Below are 21469 nucleotides of genomic sequence, written 5' to 3'. Positions count from 1 at the left end.
GGGTTATCTCCACAACCCAGGGATCGAACCCAGGTCCTCCACATTGCAGGCAGATTCTCTACCTTCTGAGCCACCAGGGAAACCCAAGAATACAGGAGTGGGTAGCCTATCCCTTATCCAGGGGAACTTCCCGACACAGGAATTGAACCGAGGTCTCCTGCATTGCAGGCGGATTCTTCACCAGTTGAGCTACCAGGGAAGCCCAACCTCCCATTTAGCTGATGAATAAACCGAGTCCCAGAGCGGGGAAAAACCCAAGGTCACATCCCACGGCCTGGTCCAGTCCAGCACTGCTGGATCCCAATTCCCTGGCCTTAACAGCTGAAGTCACACTTAGTAAAATCTATAAATAACACCCTGCAACCAATTGTTCGGGGCACCCCGGCAGCGATCTAATCCCCTGTGTACAGACCCAGCCCTGCCAGGCCGTAAGCCCCAGGCAGCTCAGCTTGACGGCCACCCATGGCCACCTGAGAGGGTACAGGCCACAGCTTCAGCAGCCAGCTTACCTAGGAGGTGCCTCTGGGCAGACAGCCGGAGCATCCTAGAGATTGTTTTCACAGGGCCACAGGAAGGATCCCTCTCCCAAGCTAGTCTCTCTTTCCTTCCCGTAGGGACTCTGCTCCCTAACCAGCCTGCAGTGCGTTGGCCACAAGCAAATAAGGAGGGAGCTACGGTCAATCACTCCCGCTGAACAGATTTGGGGTTGCAGCCTGGCAGGGCTAGAGCCTCCAATTACCTTTAGAGGGAGGCATCATGGATCATGGTGTGGCTGGTTCCCCCAGGCTTTGGGGAAAGTGAGGACAGCCCAGAAGCTTAGAGGACTTCTAAGACCTGCTGGACAACCCCCGAGTTACTGATGAGGCCAGAGAGAGGCCAGGCCTCCCAACTTCAAAGCTACCCAGAGCTCCCTGGGGTTCATCTTCACCCCAAGCCCTCCACAAACGTCAACTCCTCCAGACACAGCAGTCGCCCGGATGGCCCACTGAGGACGGGCCCGTCCTAGGTGAGAGTGTCCTCTCAGGAGCGGGGGACATTACCCTTCATGGACTCAAAGGTTAGCTGCCAATTCCACCTTGCCGCTGGTAATGAAGAGCGCAGGAGACGGATGGAGGCTGCCCCACGCACAGTATGCTAATTCTGCTAACCAATGGACCAGGAAATGGCCGGTCATTTGCGCCGCCATCTAGAGTCAGAGATGCTGCCTCAAAGCTCACTTGCCTTTAATGCTGTCCCCCTGTTGAGGATCCTCAGAGCGATCGCTCGAGCCAATTTCCAGAGATGCAGGCACCCGGAGGACAGGAGGAGTGATGGATATGCGGGCCTTGCAGGAAGCCCTCCTCCAGCACTCAGGTTGCCTGGGGTCCAGCAGGCACCGGGTGCTCTTGGGGCAGTGCCAGCATCTCCACCTTTGCTTCTCTGCCCACAGGGCCTCCCTCTCGGGGTTGGGGCCTGGACCAAGAGGCAGGCAGGCTGCTTCCATCAGTCTCCTGTAAAAGAACAGAGTTCCTGTTTGTTGTCGTCTAGTCGCCAAGTTGTGTCCGACTCTGCGACCCCATGGACTGCAGCATGCCGGGCTTCTCTGTCTTCTGCTATATCCCGGAGTTTGCTCAAATTCATGCGCACTGAGTTGATGATGCCATCTGACCATCTCATCCTCTGTCTTCCCCTGCCCCTTCTCCTTTTGCCTTCAATCTTTCCCAGCATCAGGGTCTTTTCCAAGGACTCAGTTCTTCGAATTAGGTGGCCAAAGTATTGCAGTTTCAGCTTCAGCATCAGTCCTTCCAGGGAATATTCAGGGTTGATTTCCTTTAGGATGGACTGGTTTGATCTTGAGTTCCTGTTGCTAGCAGGTGTTTCTGGACTCGTCGCTGGCTCTCAGCTCCCAGGTAGCCCCTATCCTTGCACATGGGGTGGTGGATAAGGGTAGGGCCAAAACACTGCCTGGTACATGCAGAGCTCTGTTCTCAGATTCTGGGACATGCTTGAGGCCAAACCAGGGCTGCCTACTTGCCCATTTTTATCCCTCTTATGTCCAAGTCCTGAAGCCCTGGTACTTTGAGCTTGAGTCCAGTCCTCCTGGGAAAATTTCTCTCCAACCACCAATGGTCCTTTGCCATGGAGAAGCCACTCATATCGGGAAAGCCCTCCCTACCAAGGTAACAGAGATCTGGAGAGGCTGGCCCCACCTGGAACCTGAGGGTGAGAGCTCAGGGCAACTGATTCCTTATTCCTCTCTCTCTCTCTTTCATATGTGTGTGTGTGTGTGTGTTTCCCCTGCTCACTTATGCTGGGCAAATGCATATAAGTGATGAATCTCAGCAGCTCTGAATCATAACATAAAGAATGTCCACCTTTTGTCCTGGGGATCCTGGGGCTTCACCTGGGGTATACCAGGTCCATTCATCCTAGGAAAATTAGTGCTAGAAAAGGCCCATTTTAAATGGACCTGTGTTAAGCAGGGATCTCCTTTCTTAGTAAATGGTAAAAACTAAAAAGATGTGGAATTCATCTTAAAGCTTAAATTTGTCTTAAAACTTATAAATGGTATTCCAATTTATTAAAATTAATTTATCTTGTGTTTTAATCTATGACTGTAATACCACCTGTAATCTTTGAGCAAAGAATGAATCAAATGTTGATTTGGGGGTATAAATTTTTGAGCAGAAAAATTGTGCGATGACTCACTCTGTAGCCATCCTTTGTGGTTAATTTTCACAGCATGATCTTCCCAGGTGTCATTTTTTGCAAAATGATCCGAAGTCTTCTACATTTTCACAAAGCTGTTCGTTATCCATGACACTCAAATCATTCCCTTTTGAGTGTCTGCTGTGTTATCAGCTTTGTCCTTTTTTCCTTCAAATCAAGAATGGCCAGATCCTTCTTTGTCAGTGGCTTTGCACAGAATTTGATGCTTCTTCAGCATCATTTTCACTTCCTGAAATCCTGTAACTTTAGTACAATTTGCATTTTTATTTTGCAATCAATTTATCTGAGTTTTGTGTAAGTGGGCAAAGTTGGACACCAGAGTTTAGCAGAAGGGGGTTTGGGCTGGGCACCACATTTACAGATGGTACGTTTCTTAGCAAACAGTGTTATGGCAACTCTCACTGCCTTAAGGAAGTGATGTGACTGGGGGACTCAAATACTGAGTCCAAGGATAACAAGGAGCCCTGTGTGGTGCCCCTTCTTTTATGTATCCAGATTCTTCTCCTGGCCAGGAGTAGTGGAGGCAACACGCTTCATCTTCCTGGTCTATGCTGGCTCTTCCTGGACCATGTCGGGGACTCATCCTGATAGGGGACTTGAGCCTTTGAAAAGGACCAGCCAACCCTATCAAAAAGAGCTCCCGATTTAACTGTACCCTCCTTAATTTGGGTCCCAGCAGCCTTCTCATCCCGGGACAGGGTGTAGGATTCAATCTAAGATGGCACTTTCCTGCCGTTTTACCTGGGGGCAAGAGGCTGCAGGATCCAAGGAAGTGGTGTGCAGTACTTAGGGACATCCATTTCATTAAACATCATCAATAGGATTAAAAAAAAATGAAAAAAGAATTTGTCAGAATTTGTTACATGCAGCTGAAGCTGCTCAGTACAACTAAATGTGGAATCTTGAATAAGGTGTGAACATAAATAATGGGCACTAACATAAAATTTTGTGAAATTTGAACAAAATCTGTACTTTAGCTAATAAAACTATATCACGTGTTAATTTCCTGCTTGTTTGCTTGTTTTGTTTTTTACAACATAGTATTTATATTCTCAGGTTCGGATTAGAAGTTTAAAGCCTCATTCAATTTTTTTTTTAGTCACTAAAATAATAAGCTTTCTAGACTTTTAGCAATAATTCTAGAAGCCAGAATAAATGGCATCAAAGTTCTGAATGAATGTAAATTAGAAATCTAGCATTCTATTCATACTTAGTCAAACAAGTGGAACCAAAATGTCATAAATTTTTTAGCTAAGCAAAAATTCATGTTTTCTAAAACATATATATTATACATACTACATATATGTATATAAAAGTTTTTCTGCTATACTTGATAAAGGCTTGAGAAAGAGCAACAACAAAAAAAAGAGAGAGAAATTGGAAAGTGTTAATTAACCAAAATGGGAGCAATGAATATGAAATAGAAAAAGTGTAACAAACTAGATAAAAGTAAAAGCTCATCATATCGTCCAGTTGTTTTTAAACATGGCTCTTCATTAGAATCACCTCTGGAGCTTCGGAGAAAAAAAAGATACGTGGGCATTTGTGCTAATTTTTAAAAGTTCCAAGATAATTCTAACATGCATCTGGATTTTAAAAAGTGATTATAGATTTTTCTATTAAATGGCAGTTTTAGTGGTATAGATTTCTATTATTTTCTGTTGACCAATCATGGTACAATGGTATTAAAATGAGTAATAGTTTAAAAAATCACAATAGTAAAAGATGCCTACCTGTTTCCACAATCTGTTAAAAAATATTTTCTAATTTTCCTTAGTATGGCTTCTTAGATACACACATCATTTAAAAGTGGACATTTAATTTCCAAATACATGGGGTTTCTAAAGTATTTTTGATATTAATTTCTCATTTAAATATTTATTTTCTGCAATCATACTCTGGTGTTTTTTTTTTTCAGTCTTTTTATTGAGGCTTTCAATGGCTAAGTCAAAGATCTCTATGTAAATATCACCTTACACTTGAAAATATGTGGGTTATTTTCAAATATCTTTTGATATTGATTTCTAACATAATTCCACAGTGATAACAGACTTTGTATGATTTTAATACCTTTAGACCATGAAATTTTTGCACCTTGTTTTTCATCCCTGGTTACGTTCCATTGTCTCCTGGTTTATAGTCTGTGTGGTCAGTCGCTCAGCGTGACCAACTCTTGGTAACCCTATGGACAATAGCCTGCCAGGCTCCTCTGTCCACGGAATTCTCCAGGCAAGAATACTGTAGTGGGTAGCCATTCCCTTCACCAGGGGATCTTCCCCACCTAGTGATCGAACCTGGGTATCCGGTGTTGCAGGCAGACTCTTTATGGTCTGAGCCACCAGGGAAACCAGTTTATAGTCTATTGGAAATTAAACAGAATTTGTATCCTGCTTTTGTGTGTTATGTTGAATTATTTTATAGTGCTTTTCAGGTCTACTGTATTCTTCTACTTTTCATTCTATTAATTCTATTATATTTCATTATTATATTATCATTTCATTCTATTAAGTTTTGAGAGTTTGATATTGAAACTCAAACTAAAAATCTTAATTTACCTACTTTAAAAAATAATGGTAATATATAGTGGAACTAAGAGGAGAGTGAAAAATTTGGCTTAAAGCTCAACATTCAGAAAATGAAGGTCATGGCATCTGGTCCCATCACTTCATGGCAAATAGATGGGGGGAAACAGTGGCAACAGTATCAGACTTAATTTTTTTGGGCTCCAAAATCACTGCAGATGGTGATTGCACCCATGAAATTAAAAGACGCTTACTCCTTGGAAGAAAAGTTATGACCAATCTAGATAGCATATTGAAATGCAGAGACATTACATTGCCAACAAAGGTCTGTCTGGTCAAGGCAATGGTTTTTCCAGTGGTCATGTATGGATGTGAGAATTGGACTGTGAAGAAAGCTGAGTGCCGAAGAATTGATGCTTTTGAACTGTGGTGTTGGAGAAAACTCTTGAGAGTCCCTTGGACTGCAAGGAGATCCAACCAGTCCATTCTAAAGGAGATCAGTCCTGGGTGTTCCTTGGAAGGAGTGACGCTGAAGCTGAAACTCCAGTACTTTGGCCACCTCGTGAGAAGAGTTGACTCATGGGAAAAGACTCTGATGCTGGGAGGGATTGGGGGCAGGAGGAGAAGGGGACGACAGAGGATGAGATGGCTGGATGGCATCACGGACTCGATGGACGTGAGTTTGAGTGAACTCCAGGGTTGGTGATGGAAAGGGAGGCCTGTTGTGCTGCGATTCATGGGGTCGCAAAGAGTCGGACACGACTGAGCAACTGAACTGAACTGATATGTAATCTTGTTATGTATTTTCCAAGTTTCCTGTAAATGTGTTACCATATTTTCATAATTTTAAAAAATCAAATGAATTTCAATTAAAACTATAGTGAAATAAAGTAAATGAAATGACAACAAACAAAAATCATCATCATCTCCCAAGTCTTAATAATAGTAATAAGCAAAATGTGGTGATTGCTTACTATATGTCAGGTATTGATGTAAACATTTCACAAGTATTGTCTTACTTAATCCTCACTACTCTGGTTAGTGTTACCCCCATTTTACAGTTGGGGAATAAAGACGTAGAAAGCTTATTTTCTTCCAGGTCATAAAAATGATAAATCGTGAGTTGAGATTTGAGCCCAGGCAGTCTGACTCCAGACCTTGTATTCATAACTAGTAATGTGTTGGAAACGAACATGGGTTTTTTCTTCTGGGTTTGAATGATGCTGGGAGTGCGTGTAGAATTGATATATTACAGGATAATAGGATAATCTGAGGGAAGAAAACTTGCCAAGTGCAGCCTCCAAAATCAATAGCAAAGTGCCATACTAAAACTAGCAAGTGTACTTTATATTTAATCATGGATTCATTTTGAAAATTCTGTGCATAAGTCAAGAAACTGTCTTTTAGGACCACCAGCCCCAGAAAACCTGGTATCCCTCAGTTTCAGGCACAGGAAGCATTTTCCCAAAGATGCCTCGTTCCTTGAAACTAATAAAATAATCGGATTGCAAATGCTCAAAGCTGTCTTTCCCCTACCAGTGAGCTCTTTTATAGCTACTGAAAAGTCACTTTTTGGGGGGGCTCATTATCCCTCAAGATCCTGTGCCGCTCATTTGCATATGAAAGAGGAAGTTCATAAAAGCTCTTTCTTATTTTCCAACACGAGTTCAAATCAGGGGCCATTATCACCCTATAGAAAGATCCAAATGGCATATGGATCATTCTGGAGAAGGGGGTGAGCGCCTTTTAAGAGAATTGTTTTAGTTTTTGCAGGAAATTAATCAGAGGGATGGGCTTTGTGGAGCGGGAGCAAATCTAATCTGTTCTTTGTTCGAATTTGCCTTGCTCCAATTCCTAGCAATTGTAGACAACATGCTCTTTTGTTCGGGAGACACTTGTTACATGCATAATTAGAGACTGCAGTAGCTGTGTTTAAAGAAAAACTGTTTTCCAATGTAATGTGTGATCTTGATAATAGTATTTTCATCAAAGGTAGCAATTACATTCATTAAGCTGGGACTGGCGTGGCGGCAAGGAAATTAAGTGGCAAGTGAATAAAAAGCTCCCCTCCCCCCGTTATCTCCTACTCTTTATAAGTTGAAATGCACCATGGTGAGCTGGAACTGGGAAATACATAGTGCATATAAAAAAATAAAGTCCTCCTTAACCTTTCTGAATAATGACCCTGCAGATATCCTAGGGACGTCAACTATAGATGCACTTTTCAAATTAAAGGGTTTTATTCTCCCTTAATTTCCTATGCAAGTTTTAAACGAGCTCAACATATGATTCAGGTCTTTAAAGGCTGCAGGGCTCTTTAGGATTAATTCACTGTTCTCTGCACACATAAATTAATAGTTTTGTGTCCTCAAAAAAAAAAAAAAAGCTACAACAAGGCATGAATCAACCAGTTTAGGAGAGAAATAGAGCCATTTGCCTATTTTTAATTAATCCTTTAACTATTTATTTAGGCTTCTTTATACTTTCATTTGAAAGATGCTAAAAATGAAGTCCACACGTGGAGGGTAGAAAACACGGTTCAGGAAAACAGTCCCCTCTCCATACACACTCAGGTTCTTGAACATCACTATGTTGCTGCGAGAAATTTATCCTGAAGAAAAAAAGATCCCACACATGTATATGTATATGCGCGTGTGTGTGTGTATCTCCTCCAGGCAGATGCTCTGTGTCCTCCCCCACCCCATCCCCCTGGTTTAAAAGTCCTGCTTGAAAAATGTCCTTGCAATGCCTCAAAGGGCTTGATGATTTCAATTTTATTTAACAGAGCACAATGATAGCCAGACATTTCTGGGCAAAAGCAGATGGAAATATGCCACCTCCTATCAGCACCCTAGCTCCAGCCAATGTTTTGACCTGAAAAGCTTTCTGAGAAAATGAAACCAGTCCACAAAAATCAATTGGGGACCCCTATTTCTTGTGATTGGACATGCACCACTCTGCGGCAAGAATCATTATCTGTAAATTGATTGACCCAAATGTCATGCAGACCATCTTGGAGTGGGAAGCCGAGAGCTTGAACGGCCTGTGCATTTTCTGCTGGCTGCACAGCCAGATGTGGCAGTGGCCTTGATGGCCAACCTCTAACCAAGCGGGTCAGGGTAGGGGAGCTGCTATAATCTGAGAAAAAGCGAGGCTTCAGAAGTTTTTCAACTTTACTTTCTGCCCTACTCGCTGGCAGTTGATCTGACAAGGGTATTGAATGAGGAGCCAGGAGACCTGCATGTGGTCCCAGCTGGTGATAAGAGCTAAGGTTTGTCGAATGACTTACTATCTGCCAGGTATTTCACTGCGGTTCACACACATCATATCTCTCATTCCTCGTAGCAAGTCTTCAAGGAGGGCATTGGTATTACCATTTTCATTTTCCAATTAAGAAAATAAAACTTTACAGAAGTCAAGTAAGCTACCTCGGTTTGCATAATTAAGACATCGGGGAACACATCCCTACACAGCAGTCTGATTTCAAAGCTCAACCCTCTTGGTCATTGACTTCATGATTGTGGGAGCAGGGAATTTGCTCTTTTCAGACTCAGGTTCCCTGGATGTCAATAAGGGGGCAGCTGACAAAGCCCTAGGGTCCCAAGCAGCTGGATATTTACAAGATTTTTCAGGAGACCTTTCAAGTTATCTTGTCGAAGCAGCCGCTTTGCTTTTGGGGCTTCTTTTGAAAAGCCATAGGTAGCCCCAAGAGTTGAGAGAAGACAGAGCTAGGTACCCAAAGATCATGGGCAGCTGAAGCTCCCGGGAGGGGGTCCAAAGACAGGTGACGGGTGTGGACCTTGGTCCACTGACTCATGTGAGCAGGAAGGAAACAGCACACTGAGGCTCAGTGGAAATGTTTTCCAATAACCATCCCCAATTACCCTCTGCCCAAGCCCTCTCTCCTGCTAGGTGTAGCTCTCTTGACGGTTGTAGATCTCAGTTCAGCGTGAGAAATTCAAAATCATTTTTTGGTTCATTGAATAGCCTTGGTTCGTTCTTAAGACAGCCCTGTTGGGAATTCCCTGGTGGCCCAGTAGTTAAGAATCTGCCTTGCAATGCAGGGGATGCAGGTTCAATCCCAGTCGGGGAGCTAAGATTCCACGTGCCACGGAGCAGCTAAGCCTGAGTGCCGCAACTACAGAAGCCCAAGTGCTACAACTAGAAAGTCTGTGGGCCTCAGCGAAAGGTCCTGAGGGCCACAGATAAGACCCGCTGCAGCGCCCACTCCCCAAAAGACAGCTCGGTTCGTTTAAAACCGCAGCCTCATGTCCATTAAAAAAATATATATATATTTCTGTTTCTTTTTTGGCTGTGCTGGATCTTGGTTGCTGCATGCAGGCTTTCTCTAGTCGCAGGGGGACCACTCTTCTCTGTGGTGCACAGGCTTCTCGTTCTAGCAGCTTCTCTTGTGGCCGAGCACAGGATCGAGGCGTGCAGGCTTCAGTAGTTGTGGTGCTCAGGCTTAGCTGCCCCAAGGCATGTGGGATCTTCCTGGACCAGGGATGGAACTGGTTTCCCTTGCATTGCAAGGCAGATTCTTAACTACTCGATCACCAGGGCAGCCCCTTCATATCCATTCAGAATCCCAGCAGTGGCCCCATCTGTCTTCTGTCTCTAACAGCTTATGACATGTATCTGTGTGTGTGTGCGCACATGTGTGTGTGAGTGTGTGTGTGTGTGCACACATGTGTGTGTGTGTGCATGGTATGGGGAAGAGTTCAGGGTCTTTCTTGACTTTTTCCTTCTTCCCTCTGGTGTTGGGTTTGGTTGTGGCTTGAGAATTGATGGGGGGAGAACTGGGCAGGTGCTGTCCTCCCCTTGCCTTCGCTGTTCTGTCTCCTTTTCTACGTGCATGTGATGAATGAGGATTGACTGTCAAGGGGAGTTGTTTTCTTGGGCCTTAGGGGTCTCTGGCAAAAGTGGCTACATTTCACCACTGACTCTTTGCATTCCTTCTCCATGCATACTTCTTTGTCCTCAAGGGAAAAGATCCTATAGAAAGCATATCATCTACAATCCCATTCTACCTCCTGTGCCAACTCTCAGGCCTGTGCGCACAAGCAGGATCCATCTTCCTTAACTTTTTGGAACACAGAACTCAAGATGAGGTTATTCTGACCCCTTCTTGGGCATTCCCCCATTGTGCCATATGGTTTCCTGAGTGTTTTCCTTCTGCTTTTATGGGAAGAATTAACAATCACCTGGCTAAGTAAGGTGTCCAGGTGGGAACAAAATGCATTGGCTGATGGACTGTTTACCACTAGCGCCACCTGGGAAGTCCAGAAGATCTAAACACACTAAGAATTATTTTGGAGATTTCCCAGCTCTACAGTGGGCATCACTGGGCACTTTTGGACTCTTTCTGACTTCCTGAACTTGCCTCCTTTCTTGTTCTTAAGGTTTTGGTTCCCTTTTGCCCCACATCTGAAAGTCAGTCCCTAACAATCCTTGGCGCCAGGACTCATCTCATCCTTCCTTCATTGAGAATGAAAACGTTGGGGAAAAAAAAAAAATGAAACTTTGAAATCCTTTCCTCCCAGTGCCTTCAGTTCAGTTCAGTTGCTGAGTTCAGTTGCTCAGACTCTGCAACCCCATGGACTGCAATGCCAGGTTTTCCTGTCCATCACCAAATTCTGAAGCTTGCTCAAACTCATGTCCATCGAGTCAGTGATGCCATCCAACCATCTCATCCTCTGTCATCCCCTTCTCCTCTTGCCTTCAATCTTTCCCAGCATCAGGGTCTTTTCTAATGTGTCAGTTCTTCACATCAGGTTACCAAAGTATTGGAGTTTCAGCATCAGTCCTTCCAATGAATATTCAGTATTGATTTCCTTTAGGATTGACTGGTTGAATCTCCTTGCAGTCCAAGGGACTCTCAAGAGTCTTCTCCAGCACTACAGTTCAAAAGCACCAATTCTTCGGCGCTCAGCTTTCTTTATTGTCCAACGTCACATCCATACATGACTACTGGAGAAACCACAGCTTTGACTAGACGGACCTCTGTTGGTAAGTAATGTCTCTGCTTTTTAATATGCTGTCTAGGTTTGTCAGAGCTTTTCTTCCAAGCAGTAAGCGTCTTTTAATTTCATGGCTGCAGTCACCGTGAGTGATTTTGGAGCCCAAGAAAATAAAGTCTGTCACTGTTTCCACTGTTTCCCCATCTATTTGAAATAAGGTGATGGGACCGGAAGCCACAGTACCTTTACCCCTACCCAAAGAATATCAGCTGCATTTAGGATTAAACTGGGTGGGAAAAGTGGGCAGAGCCTGCACCTTCTCTCCGGTCTTGAACCTGATCTTCCAGTCAGGGTTGAGAAGCAGAAGCTCTGTTGCAGACAAGAGGTGCCTACTTTATACACTGGGAATGGCCTTGGTGGTACCCAACTCTACTTTCCTTGTTTGTCAGGAGCCAAATCTTAAACCAGAACTAACAACTTACAGGAAGTTGTGGCAACGAAAGCAATTTTACAAGTAGATAAGAGTGTAACATTTCATCACAGTTCTGAGAATTGGGTTAGTTGTCTCAGAGCATTTCAGAATGATGCATTGTGCAAGTATTGTACAGATATTCTCAAAGTTAGTACCGAACTTAGACATGGGCAGGAGAGCTGTTGCCCGGGGCCCTCGAATTTCATAAGCACACAACAGTCCTTGTATTCACCAGGGTCTGGTGCTACGCTGGCCTCCTGTGACCTGAGCCCTAAGCATCCACTATCATGACGAACACCTTTCAAGCCATGGGGTTCTTTTTCAACTCCTCTGCCTGAGGTGCCTGAAACAAAAGGAGCAGGAATCCTGATGAGAATTTCAGAGAGAGATAACGCTTAGGGGGGTGAGGAGGGTTTGCTTAGGGAAAAGACAAATTCATTAACTTGTCAAATCTTTCCTCTCAGAAAACAAGAGTGCAAGAGATTCTTGAGTAACCAGAGATCATTTCCTAAAGTAGGGAGCTTCCCTTCTTTGGCTCCTCTGTGTTCCAGTGGAGACTTCCAGAAGTTCCCATGAATTGGCATAGCTTTCCAACAGTTTTATATGGTGGTGGACCACGCTTTGTAGTAATAATTCACATGACTTTTGACTTTGTGTATGAAGGTCTAGAATTAACATGCATGGCACGTGACAGCAATTCATTACATTAGCTGATGAATACAAGAATTATGAATGTTCTTGTTTACAAAAAACATTTATAACTAATTGAAATTTCAAAAATCAAAATTAAAAAGTGAGTTTTGTTTAAATAATTAAAACTTTTATATAGGTTGGAAGTTTATTTAGCCTTTTAATATTAACTATTTTGAATACTTAATTTTTTTCAGGTTTTAAAACTTTTCATTTGCATATTAAAAAAATTGTTCATTCCAATAATTAAAATCATTTGAACAACAACAAAAAAAATGGCATTCTGATTAAACTACATTTTACAGTCCGCAGAACACCTTAGACCAGCTTTTTACTCTAGATTTCACTGTCGTCCCACCCAGCTTCCTCCTTCACCAACATGCAAGTTCTTTTCCTTCCCTGCCAGCCACACAGGCAGATGGGAGAGGCAGGCGCCGCCTTCGTTGTCAGTAGTTCTCCATTCTTTGATGTGAGAAGGGGTAGCACAGTCATTTAAACTCGATCCAGCTTCTTTGCATCTTGCAGTTAAACAGCTAAAAGAATTAAAATAAGAAGGCACTGCTTGTGGAATGTGCAGTGCATACTGGTGGCGCACGCTTCATTACGACTCGCCTGCTTGCTTCTCCCGTTCGATCGTTTCTTTCGAAGGCAGTGGATTTTTCTCTTGCGTTTCCGTTTTCTTCTATTTCGACTTATCGAACTTCTCTATCTCGGCCCTTTCGGGTTTGTCAGACACGGGTGCAGAGGGCGCAGAGCGAACTGCGAGCGAGTGAAGTCGGGTCTCCGCTGTGGCCGCCGCCGAGTCTATTTTGAATACTTTAAAAGCTAACTTTTGGAAACAGATGAAAAAAGAATTCGAATTTTAAATTCTTTTTTTAAATATAAATGTATTTCTTTTAATTGGAGGCTAATTACAATATTGTATTGGTTTTGCCATACATCAACATGAATCCTGCATTAACTTCAATTTATATTTTTTATGAAGGTACAGTCTACTTTTGTACACTTTGAATAAAATTTTTTTTTTAATCCTGTAGATTCTGAGTAGATAAGATCATAGTAGAAACAGGAAGTACAAAAATAGAGGTTAGAAGCCAAAAGTAGAAACAAACTAGAAATAGAAAATCTTCAGTGAGGTGGTGGTAGTCTGCTTAAAACTTTCAAACTCCATAATATCAAGTGGGCACAAGCTAGATATAACACATTTTTTATTTAAAGATTTAATTACTGATCACAAAATGTAAAGTATGTGAAAACCATTCTCATCAAATGCACACCATGAGAAGGTTGAAATCTCTGCAATTTCACCCTGTTTATTAATTAAAAAAAATAATTACTGGGGCTTTCCTGATGGTTTAGTGGTAAAGAATCCGCCTGCCAATGCAGGAGATACGGGTTTGAGCCTTGATCCTGGAAAATCCCACATGCCGCAGAGCAGCTAAGCCCGTGCGCCCCAACTACTGAGCCTGTGAGCCGCAGCTCCTGAAGCACGCGAGCCTGAGAACCCATGCTGCACCGCAAGAGAAGCCAGGGCAGTGAGCAGCCTCTGCACCCTGGCTAGAGAGTGGCCCCTGCTCCCGGAAACCAGAGAAAACCCTTTGCAGCAAGGAAGACCCAGCAGAGCCTAAATAAACAAAGTAATAACTGATTAAAACGGTAAGACCAGGGGAGTTCTTTGGTGGCCTGTGGTTAAGATTCCAGGCTTTCATTACCATGGCCCAAGTTCAATTCCTGGTCAAGGAACTGAGGTCCTACCAGCTGTGAGGTACAACCAAGTGAAGTCGCTTGGTCGTGTCCCCATGGACTGCAGCCCACCAGGCTCCTTTGTCCATGGGTTTTTCCAGGCGAGAATATTGGAGTGGGTTGCCATTTCCTTCTCCAAAAACTTAATTAATTATTAAAATAACCCCAACGAGACCATAGCTGCGCCTCTGGTGGTAGGCTAGCTCCAGGCCCAGGGCTATAAGAGCCTGGCCTCCTCGCCTTCAGGGAACATTTGCAGAGATGTTGGCATGGGCCCATGTTCTGTCTCATGCATGCTGAAATCATCGTGGGAAAGTCAGAAAGTAGGGCAGTAAAAATGGTAGAGGGATTAGGGGTCAAAAAACACTAGAAGCAAAGGCTTGTTTTGAAGCTTGTATAAACTTGTTCTGAAATTTTGTCTTTTCTGTTTTTAGCCTGAGCCATATGGCATGCAGGACCTGAGTTCCCTGACCAGGGATTGAACCCACAGCCCTTGCAGTGGAAGTGTAGAGTCTTAACCACTGGGCTACCAGGGAAGTCCCTTGAAATTTTTATTCTTCTGGGGTTTGCCATGGATTGCTGAGGCCTGGTGGAAATTTTAGACCAAAAAACCTGCTGGGAGGCTGCAAACATTTGTATGAATTTAGGGTCAACTGGGGGCTTCCCTCATAGCTCAGTCGGAAAAGAATTTGCCTGCAGTGCAGGAGACCTGGGTTTGATTCCTGGGTCGGGAAGATCCCTTGGAGAAGGAAATGGCAATCCACTCCAGTATTCTTGCCTGGAAAATCCCATGGACAGAGGAGCCTAGTGGGCTACAGTCCCTAGCGTTGCAGGAGTTGGATATGACTTAGCAACTAAACCACCACCACCACCAGGGTCAATTGCGGGCTTCCCAGGTGGCTCAGTATTGAAGAACCTGCCTGGCAATACAGGGATGCAGGAGATAAGTTCAAACACTGGGTTGGGTAGGTCCCCTGGAGTAGGAAATGACAACCCACTCCAGTATTCTTGCCTGGAAAACTCCATGGACAGAGGAGGTTACAGCCCATGGGATGGCAAAGAGCTGGACATGACTGAGCACCACACTCACACACAAGGCCAACTGAAGTGAGAAGTGTGGTAATTCCAAGACAGCAGGAAGGTTCACACCAAATGATGACCTGTTAGAACATGACGGTAGATGAATGGAGCCTCAGTTTTTTAATGTTGAGTAAAGCAACATCCACGCCTTTCTGTATCTAGTCAGTTTTTAGTGTTGGTACATTTCAACCTGAGTAATTCCCAAGAATTCTTGCCCGCTGTACAAGTGCAGGTTTGTTTCAGCCTCAAGATGCTCTTTATTATGAAATACACTTAAAATGAGCTTAGCAGCAATCAATAAGCAGTATATCCTGAGTTTCTTCTGTCTACTTGGAAAAATCAATTGGGTTGAAAAGATGGAGCATTAATACTCAAAGGAACTGTACATGCATTATACAGTGACAGGTTTCTTCATATGACCGAGTGCAAAATAACTCAAAGGACCCACAGAAGCTGTCTACTCAATCAGAGGTGCTCCTCTCAGACTCCCCAACTGTCCAAAGATGCAAAACCTTACAATTCTGGTATTACTTTATTGCGTTTACATCTCCAAGAGGAAAAAAATAACAATTTCTCTCTAAGAGAAATGATTAGATTTTAAAACACCAAGTTCAGTTCAGTCCAGTTGCTCAGTCATGTGCGACTCTTTGTGACCCCATGGGCTGCAGCATGCCAGGCCTCTCTGTCCATCACCAACTCCCCAGAGTTTACTCAAACTCATGTCCATTGAGTCGGTAATGCCATCCAACCATCTCATCCTCTGTCGTCCCCTTCTCCTCCTGCCTTCAATCTTTCCCAGCATCAGGGTCTTTTCAAATATGTCAGTTCTTCCCATCAGGTGGCCAAAGTATTGGAGTTTCAGCCTCAGCATCAGTCCTTCCAATGAATATTCAGGACTGATTTCCTTTAGGATGGACTGGTTGAATCTCCTTGCCATCCAAGGGACTCTCAAGAGTCTTCTTCAACACCACAGTTCAAAAGCATCAGTTCTTCAGCACTCAGCTTTCTTTATGGTCCAACTCTCCATACATGACTACTGGAAAAACCATAGCCTTGACTAGATGGACCTTTGTTGGCAAAATAATGTCTCTGCTTTTTAATATACTGTCTAGGTTGGTTGTAACTTTTCTTCCAAGGAGCAAGCATCTTTTAATTTCATGGCTGCAAACACCAAATCTAAAGTGATTTATCTAATCATTAACTCTGCTGCTAACAAAGGTAAACTCTCATTAAGGCAAGCCTCACCAAGCCTCCTATTTTGGGGCGGCAGAGTTTCAGTGAACACACTGCCCACGATTGCTTTTGGCTCCACAGAACTAAGTGCACGGCTTCCAATTGGAGCCCTGGGAGAGTGACTGGTCACTCTGAATGAAGTCACCTCTGGATTCGGTAGGAGGTGCCCCTCTCATTCCTTCCGCTCTACCCCTCTGATCAGGTGGGTGTTCGGAGACTTCTGGGTTTGCTTAGTCAGTTCTGTTATATTGGGGTGCTGCACAAGTTGAAAAGGAATTTGGACTTTGGGGCTGGAATCATTACTCAAACATTACTCAAGTTTGAGCGTGTGATGAAAATGCTGAGGGGCAGGGTTCCTGACAAAGGCAGACTCTAGATCCCAGGCCCAGGGATCTGACTGGTAGGTCAGGAAGTCTCTTTCCACAAGGACTGCAGGTGATACAGGACAGAAAGCCCAGGAGAAGGCTGTCTTTACACCACTAGTAATTGTTACATTGTCCCTCAGACCTCAACATCCCACCATATTTTTTTTTTTTTTTTTAAAGCTGTGCCAAGTCACTTAGTTTCCCGAACAGGGATCGAACCTACGCCCTTTCTAATGGAAGCTCACAGTCCTAACCACTTGACCACCAGGAATGTCCCCTCCTGCACTTTACATATAAATTTCCAAGAGCCTGCTGGACATCCTACTGGGACAGACCTGAAAAGAATCATTGTGTCTAACGACTCAGGAACTCTGGGACTGGTATTCCATGGTCTGCACTTTAAGACTCCAGAAGTTACTCTAAAGCACAGTGAGGACGTTGATACAAAGGATAGAAGATGAGTCATAGTAGAATCTTGATAGATGAAAGAATGTCCACGTTAGGGAAAAAAACCAAGAGTGGATCAAAAGTAGACGTTTGTCAAAAAGCACAGGAAGCCAAGAAGAGGGGTATCCAACGCTATAATGTCACCAATTATGGGTAAAAAGATAACTTTAAGAAAATCATTTACATTCACTGACGAAAGTGAACACCAATCAAAAAGGGATTAAAGGAGCAGGAGCTAAGGATGAGCGGATACCAGAGCACTTCTGGAGACTGAAGCAGGGAGCCAATCGGGCTTGGTTTTTCAGTCGCTAAATCATGTCCGATTCTCTGCGACCCCATGGATTGCAGCACGCCAGGCTTCCTCTGTCCTGGAGTTTGTTCAAATTCATTTCCATACAATTGGCCTAGACCAACTACAAGTGAAATTATGAGAGAATAATGATCCAAGTTCCTAGGGAAGCTCTTCTCTCTTTTTATGATGTGACACCCGGATGAACTGCCCAGCTTCGGTAGCATCTGACTTAGGAGGTAACACTCGTTGGCCAGTTTTTCTTTAGGCTTCGTAAGCAAGGAGCACACTTGGGGATATCAGGTCCATGCGTATATAGCATTTTAAATGTAAAAAAAGAAATGACTTTGCAGGTCATAATAAAACCAGGTCAGATTTAACCCTCAGGCCCTGGTCCTGCCCACCCAATTTAAACCTGGGTCCTTGGACTTGAGATGCTTTGAATGTTAGGTGTTTTTTTTGGGGGGTCCAAGAAAATATTATGTTTGAGTACTTCAAGTCAAATCACATGTAATCAAATTACAACCAAAGGCAAGCTGCTAATCCCAAGGCCAGGGTGGATGGTCCAGTTCATGTGAGAGGCCCCCCCAGGGAAGTCTTCCCACTCAGCACACACACTCTGCTTTGTGAGGGAGGGTCTTTCAAAGTGGTCAGCGCTGTTTATCCACAGAGGTTAAACCTTCAAGGAATCAGGTGTCAGACCCCTTTTCTGTCCTCTCAGTCCCGTGTGGCTGAATGGAGCTGACTGCATGGCTGTGCCTATTTGACAAAGGCAGAACAGTCAGTTAAAGGTAAACGAATGCACAAAGGGAAAACTTTCAGTAACCCCATAGGTAGCTTTAATTTTATTTTAAATTACACAAGATTATATTTACTTTATTACAATTGTACGCTCTAATATAATTATGAAATTCAAATAGTCAGGATGATACCAGCAATTCCCGTGGCTGCCCTCTTGACCCCCAGCCCCAGGGCAGCCCCCAGCATGTTGACTGTATTTTCTGAGTTTATTCCAAGAATTTATATACATGCTTGGACTTACAGAATATATAGATTTGTACTGTTGTGCACAAATCTTACATGATGTGTTATTTTCTTAAACAATGGAACTTGGTGATTTAATCTCGGAACATGGGTCTTACTCTTTTAAACTGCTGCACTGGATTACATGGTGTGTATGTCCACAATTTATTTATTCTCCCACCTAGCCATTTCTAATTTGTCACTACCGCAAACTCTGCTGCCCTCAAAGTCCCTGACATGCCTTCCTGTCCATCCTCCCAGAGGCACTGACCACAACAGCTGGGTTTCTTTTGTCAACAATCTGTAATTTATATGTTTATTTTCCAATTAACCAAGGTTATTTCAAGTTATGATGAGTTTCTTTTGCAGCCTACCTTTTGGTTATTTACTTCTCATTGTGTACAGTAAATGTTGCTTATAAGTCTGTCTTTTTGGCATTTACAAAAGCGGCCTCTATGGCAAAAATTCAAAATTAGATAAATCACTTGCATTTGAAAAGAAAAACTTCTCCCTGTATACGACTATATGTCAGACTTGTTGATTATGCTACCCAGTCCCTCTCTGTTCTTACCATTTCCTACTTGACTTGTTGATTTCTAAGTCGGAGGCTGTGATTATGACGTTAGCAATGTTTTCACTGTATTTCTGTTATTTGTCTGGTTGTCTATAGTTCCCAGCAACACTGTAAGAGGTATCAACCTCATGACTACTGGACCTTCTTGGTGAAGGCTTCCTGTTATATTACTAGATATCAGTTTCTGCCATTTTAAAATTACTTTTGTCTTTAACTCCATTTTGATGCTAAGTTTGCTGTTCTTGCTTCCCTCTTGATAGCATTTTGAATGGGCTTTCTCCTCTTCATTTCAGCTTTCCTGTGCTGCTGTTTTTTTTAGGTGTTACTAACATTACGTAGCTGGGATTTCAATTTTTCTTCTGTCCCATCTTAACATAGTTTAATGGGTGAGTTTAACCCATTTATACCTCTAAGTTTTACTATGTGTGGCTACCTTGCTTTGTTTTCCACTTACCATAATTTCTTTGGGGAAAAAAGCTGTGTGAAGTTAAGGTTTTTTAAATTATTTTTAAAATTTGTATTTTATGTATTGTCTTCACCGGGTCTTCTTTGCTGCTCATGGACTTTCTCTAGCAGTGAGCAGGGTCTACTCTTCATGGTGGTGCACGAGGTTCTCATTGTGGTGCCTTCTCTTACTGTGGAGCTTGGCCTCCAGGCTCATGGGCTTCAGAAACTGCAGCTCATAGGCTGACTAGTTGCGGCATTCGGGCATGTGGGATCCTCCTTGGACCAGGGATCAAATCTATGTCCCCTGCATCGGCAGGCAGATTCTGAACCAATGGACCACCAGGGAAGTCCTCAAAGTTACATGTCTTCTTTTCCCTTTATATTGTGAGTTACCCATACAAGGGATGCCAAGTTGAACATCCTGCAGCCACTCCCGCCCAGATCTGTATTCTGCTCCATCTTCCTTCCTTCCTCGGGGCAGTTCTTTGAGGGCTGCGATGGAGATGACTTGTTTCTTCTGGAGTCTCTTTAGTTCCCTTTCAGTGCCCTTCTCACTCCTCTGCTGCCTCTTCCTATTGCCCTATCCACCCACCCGACATTCTTTCTCACCAAACCCACATGCTCCCACCACACCGGTTTATTTGTCTTACAGGCCATGTTCTCAGCTAGTTTCTCTGCTTGAAATGATCTGAAACAATCTCTGAAGAATTATTAGCTAGTAAAGGGCTAGGTGGCAGCGACCTTTTTATTAGGATACTGCTATAAACGAACAAACCTTAACGACCCAAAGGAAGGAATCTGACGGGGCCTTCACCAGACAGAGTCTGAATCATTTCTGTCATGTATCAATAAGCAACTTACTTCTCTCTCCATGCCTCAGTCTCCTTGCCTTTAAAATGGGCTCACAAGAGCAGCTACTGTATAGGACTGAGTTAAAAACGTGTCGAGAGCGTAGAATAATGGCTGGCACGTGATAAGAGCACGAGAGACCTTAGTGCTATTGTTATCATTCTAATGGATCTAAAGAAATACTTTTTTAAATGATGAGTTTTCTAAAACTAATTTCACTGTGATAGGTCTTGGTTCACATGCAAACTCTTGAATTGTGGCCCGTGGGATCTAGTTCCTTTATCAGGGATGGAACCCAGGCCTCCTGCATTGGGAGCATAGCGTCTTAACCACTGGACCACCGGGGAAGTCCCTAAATACTTTTGCATAGGGTTGGCCTTGGTGGTTTTCTATGTGTGAGGATTCACTAATGAGAAGAGGAAAAAAAGACACCTGACATAAACATTTTGATAAGACTATGGTCTTACGCATCTTTACATGGCAGCCTGGAGTGCACAGCACCTTGTGCCCTTGGCCGCAGTGACTGCCCGACTCACATCGCTGAATGAGAAATGTAAAGACGGACTGATACTTAGATTTCCAAAACATTGTAGGAAATGATGGGGAAGAGAGAGGCTGAAACCTCCTATGAGCTTAGACAACAGTGTATCACTGAGGAAAAGGTCCGACAATACGAGATTTCCAGAAGTGATACTACAAACACAGGCATAAATATCAGCTAGATATTTATGTGAGCTATACTGTGAAGTGAAGTCACAGTTGCGTCTGACTCATTGCGACCCCATGCACTGTAGCCTCCCAGGCTCCTCCGTCCATGGGATTTTCCAATCAAGAATACTGTAGTGGGTTGGCATTTCCTTCTCCAGACGATCTTCCCGACCTAGGGATTGAATGTGGGTCTCCCGCATTGCAGGCAGACGCTTTAGTGTCTGAGCCACCAGGGAAACCCCATACATACTGTGAAGATGTGCTCAAAAGAAGTGACCTCTCCACTGAAGAGCTGCTTTTTTTTTTTTGCCTTAAAAAGAAGCAGGAGAGGGGGATGATCAATCTGGTAAACATTTTA

The 21469-nt window shown here is 43.5% G+C and overlaps 1 pseudogene; it reads right to left on the bottom strand.

Moving 5' to 3' along the window:
• Nucleotides 1–12954: 12954 nt before the first annotated feature.
• Nucleotides 12955–20211, bottom strand: LOC138070227 (thymosin beta-4 pseudogene; annotated as a pseudogene).
• Between the last annotated feature and the right edge of the window lie 1258 nt (nucleotides 20212–21469).

Source organism: Capricornis sumatraensis, chromosome 23 (assembly GCF_032405125.1).
Source record: "Capricornis sumatraensis isolate serow.1 chromosome 23, serow.2, whole genome shotgun sequence".
Lineage (NCBI taxonomy): Eukaryota > Metazoa > Chordata > Mammalia > Artiodactyla > Bovidae > Capricornis > Capricornis sumatraensis.
The sequence above is the reverse complement of the archived record's forward strand: the minus strand, read 5'-3'. Positions and strand labels throughout refer to the sequence as shown.